This window comes from Tupaia chinensis, unplaced genomic scaffold, assembly GCF_000334495.1.
Source record: "Tupaia chinensis unplaced genomic scaffold, TupChi_1.0 Scaffold138407_1, whole genome shotgun sequence".
In the NCBI taxonomy this organism is placed as follows: domain Eukaryota; kingdom Metazoa; phylum Chordata; class Mammalia; order Scandentia; family Tupaiidae; genus Tupaia; species Tupaia belangeri.
In genome coordinates, this window is record NW_006198305.1 from 2346093 (window position 1) to 2351023 (window position 4931).

Sequence of the window (4931 nt, forward strand, 5' to 3'; positions counted from 1 at the left end):
GTACAGAGTCTCTGGAATCAGGAAGTCTTATGTTAGAATCCACTCCAAATATTCAGATTTCAATCACTTTGGTTTTGACGATAAGGGTTTCTTCTTAGACAAGAGGGCAATGGTGGTCGAAGTAAATGACCATCTGTCTGCCCTTATTTCCTAACCTCTCAAGGAAAGAGGTCTTCTTTCTTTTTCTTTTCTTCTCTCTTTTTTCTTTCTTTTTGTTAGAGGAATTAGTCTGTTGCTCTCAAGCACTTGGAAAACCTTCTCTAGTAAGTTAAATCATCAGAAACTAAGTTCTGGCAGGTATGCAGCAGATAGATATCCTTTTGGACCCATGACACTGATAATTGATCATCTGTCAGCATGAACTATGAAGGGAGGGTGCTTAGAGCAGGAGAGATCTTTCTCTGATCATGAGTTTGTAAATCCAAAGACTGGGATAATCCGAAAGACTCTGTTCCAATTTTGGTGGCTCCTAAAATAGAGCATATTGTAATGACACATAGATGTTTTATAGTCCCATTTATCTAGGTATAACAATATTAATTGAACTGTCAGATTTCTAGGACTAAGTTACTCAGTCTGAATACTTGGAATAACAGAGAAAGAGATTTCCAGGGCGTCAAGGCAGCTGGATTCAATGTGGAATGCAAAACTTACAGGGGTAATGCTGCCTGCTTGCCTTTATCTCATCAGAGATTCCTGGGAGCTGCTTGGTTCATTCGTGCTTGAATGATTATATTAAGAAGCCTGAGTCTTGCAGAGCTGTCTCGGGCAAGCATGTTGTGTGCACAGCTGGTTCTGTTACCTTAAAATACTAGTTAGCCTTAAATTAAGGCTTTGATGAAAGATGTCAGTGTTGATCTTGGGAAACTCTCTACACATTAATTCAAGCGTTTTGTTAGCCAAAGAGTTTAAGGCATAGGTTTTGAGATATACTAAGAGGAGAAAGGGAAACTAGATATTATTTCCATGTTACCTGCCTCTAGATGGAGAAAGGTATCAAGGCTTGTAATCTTCTGAAATTTGGGGTGGGAATAAAAACATAGATTACTATTGATTTTAAAATCTCTGGTTCATTTAATCTTGAAGCCAGCATTCAACATTTTTACATTGGCAAGGCAGTGGCAATTCTGTAAGAAACAAGAGTGAAATTAACTTTTAGTTTTGAAAGAAGTAACCTGGAATTCGAGCCACCCAGGATCCTCTAAAGAATAAGTGTATTGAGTCAGTCCAGTTTTTGCAACTATCATGAAACCAGCTAAAGATTTTATGTTTGAAAGCCTTGCCCAAGATTGGCATTTAAAAATATGCCATCGTATAGAATTCATGTGCCTTAAACATTTCTGGAAACTTGTCCAAGGCAGGTAAGTTCTAGCCACTGCCGGGTTTTTATGGAAATTTAAAGAAATGTCTAGCTGGCTTCTTCCAGCCAGAAAGCTGTTGGGAGAGTGAATATAGCACTTCCTTACTTTCTGTACATTGCCTTTACCAATCTTCCCCTAACTGGGCATTAGCAGTCCCACAGCACAGATTCTAGACCTACCCGTTCACAATCCAGTATCTTCCCAGTTTTCTGTCACTGGCATAGAACAACTGGAGCTAATCAGATGTTCAGGAAATACCGAAGAAAAGAAATAAAATTAAATGTAAAAGAGCCATTGCAAGACCCAGATTTTTCATGAAGCAACTCCAAGTCATGGTGATACATTCTTTAGGTGGCTTCTTAAGGGGAGTGCAGGCATAATGGCCATTGCTATGGTGTTGCTGCTTTCCTGGGGGCTCTCAAGTTCCCTGTGCTCTCTGGGGCTCTCCAAGTGCCAAGGTCACTTTGGAGAGCTTGGTCATGTCTTCCTCTCTGTTACTCTATTCTTCCAGGGTACTAAAAGAGTTCTACATTGTCTCTTAATTCCTTACTAAAAATACAGAGTAAACACAACCACGTGTTCTTGATTAACATCTCTCAACTTTCTTGTAATTTGGTTAAATACAAATGAGAGATGTTGTGGTGTGTTCTATCTGTCCATGCATTCAGGAACCTTCTAAGTTTCAGTCATTGGGTCAGATACATAGGATGCAATGGTGATAAAGTAGGAGAGTTTTTGCCCTTGAGAGTTTAGAGGTGTGGTATGGCATGGACTCTGTCCTTCTCTCTACTGCTCACTTTGCAGTCTTTCTTCTCTGATTATTAGTCACTGGCGGTGCATTCACTTTTAACTGATTTGTTGGAGAAGGTTTCTGCAACTGTAAGCTCATGTGATTCCTTTTATTGTGAGGTACTTCTGTGCCAATTTCCCTCCTTTCAGTGTCTTACAACATGGTGTCCACAAAAAAAGATTTGAGCTCAGATTTATGAAGAGGAGTTTTTCCCTTTGTGCAGCAGGTTCAGTGGGAGTTGAGTATTTCTCTGTCCCTATAAGTATTCAGATGTTTGTGCACCTAGACCTGTCTGGACGCTTAGTGTGTGGAGGCTGAGCAGCCAAGTGAGAAAGTAAGGTAAAAGAAAAAGAAAACAATGGGAAAAAAAATATAAAAAAACCCCCACAAAGTAAAAATAATACAAAAATTAAAAAACAATTGAACACTTCATGATTTTGGGTGTCATTCTTGCCCAGAGGCTATACTAGTCTTCTCCGTATCAATCCAATTTTAGTATATGTGCTGCTGAAGTGAGCACAGGAGAAAAACTTTCAGCTTTTACCTAGACAGTAAGACTTTAGCTGTGTGTTTGTGTATTTTAGAACTTCCTGTACTATGTTGAGCAAGAGTGGAGAAAGTGTGTATTCTTGTCTTGTTTCAGTTTTAGAAGGAAAAGCTTTCAACTTTTCCCCATGAAGTATGGTTTTACCTTTTTGTTTGTCATATATGACCTCTATTGTATTAAGAAATGTACATTATATACCTATTTTGTTGAAAGCCTTAATCATGAAGGGATGTTGTCTTTTATCAAATGCTTTTTTTTTTTTTTTTGGTAGAGAGATTTTTCCTACAGGACACATGCACTCACTAGAGAGACAGAGAGAGAGGAAGTAAGAAATCATCCCCCAGGGGTTGGCCATAGTGCAATTTATTTTCCTCTCAGGATTTTGAGCAGCTCATGTGCCCGGCATGAGCTTCAAAGTGCTAGGTCTGGGACTAGAACTGCACTTCGATCATGTGGGAGTCAGAGCCTTAACCACCATTATGCTACCTGCTGGCCCCTCAAATGCTTTTTAAAAAGTAGAATTAATTAATTATTATTTGTTAATTTGACCGGAGAGAGAGGGTGAGAAAGCAGGGTGCTAGGTCTGGGACTCAAACCATAGTTAGTAATGTGGGAGTCCAGCACCTTAACCACCATGCCACCTGCCAGACCCAAATGCTTTTTAAAAATCAATTGATACATAATTTTTATGTTTCCTTCTACTAATATGATGTATCACATTTATCGTTTTGCAAATATTGAATCATCCTTGGATCTGTGGGATCTATCCTTCATGGTCATGGTATACACTCTTTTTCATGTATTGTATTTAATTAACTAGTATTTTGTTCAAGTCTTTTTAAATCTATGTTCTTCATGAAAATTGGTCTTTAGTTTTCTTTTTTTTTGTCATGTCCTTGTCTGCTTTTTTTGGTAAGATGTGTGTGGCTTTATAAAATAAGGGTTGAGAATCTCTGTTTAGGTCTTTAGAAATAGTTTGAGAATTGGTGTTAATTCTTTTTTGAAGGATTTTTAGAATTCAGCAGTGAAGCCAATTGGACCTGGGCTTTTCTTCTCCGAGAGACTATTTATTACTGATTTAATCCATTACCTACTATTGGTCTATGTCCCAAAATACCAGGAGGGGAATACAGGAGAAGGGATTGCAGCATGGCTATCCCTTCTGGGGATAATTTCTTATTTTATTTCGCTGTCTATCTTTGGCCAGCACATGTGCTCTATGGCAACACTTAAAAAAAGAAAGAAAAAAATGTATATTTCTTCTTGATTCAATGAAGGTATATTGGATGTGCTCAGAAATTTATCCATCTCCTCCACATTTTCCAGCTTGTTGGCATATATTTGCTGGTAGTAATCCTTAACGATATTTGTATTTCTGTGATACCTCTTGTAATGTCACAGCTTTCATTTTTAATTTTATTTATCTGGGTGTTCTCTATTTTTCTTAGTCTAGGTACTTCTCAATTTTATTTATCCTCTTGGAAGAAATCTTTTTTTTTGACTCATTGATCTTTTGTATTGCCTTTTTATTCTCAATTTCATCTATTTCTGCTCTGATAATTAAGATTTCTATTACTTTTCAATCTCTTCCATAGAGTGTGGGTAGTTGGTATATATTAAGTGGATACATACAAAATCTTTCTTTCATAGCCTGGCTTGCTCACTCAGAAATAAATCTTCCATATTCAACTACTTTCTATCAAATGCCAGGGTCTTTTTTTATGGCTGAATAGTATTTCATAGAGTATATGTGCCACACTTTTTCAATCCATTCATCTGTTTGTGGATATTTGGGTTGGTTTCATGTCTTAGTGATTGGGTTGGTTTCATGTCTTAGTGATTGTGAATAATGCTGCAATAAACATTAATGTGCAAGCACTTTTCCAATTGATCATTCTTCTGTCCTTTGGGTAGATACCCAGAAGTGGGATTGCTGGATCAAATAGTAGTTCTATTTGAAGATCTTTGAGGAACCTCCATATTGTTTTCCACAGTAGCTGGACCAATTTACATCCCCACCAACAGGTTCATATTTTTGTTCCATTTTGACTTGATTTTTGCTAATGGTGAAAGATGGGGTTCAGATTAATCTTTCTGCAGGTGGATGCCCAGTTTTTCTAGCACCATTTGCTGAAGAGGTTTTCCTTTCCCCACTGGATGACTGTTATCCTTTGTCAAAAATCAGTTGACTGTAAGTTTGGGAGTTTATTCCTGGGATGTCTATTCCATTGTT

General features: G+C 37.7%; 1 non-coding gene across 1 annotated transcript; it reads right to left on the reverse strand.

Moving 5' to 3' along the window:
- Positions 1-2564: 2564 nt before the first annotated feature.
- On the reverse strand, positions 2565-2671 carry LOC114004521 (U6 spliceosomal RNA). The gene has a single exon (XR_003546659.1). It is a non-coding gene; the product is annotated as a U6 spliceosomal RNA (small nuclear RNA).
- Between the last annotated feature and the right edge of the window lie 2260 nt (positions 2672-4931).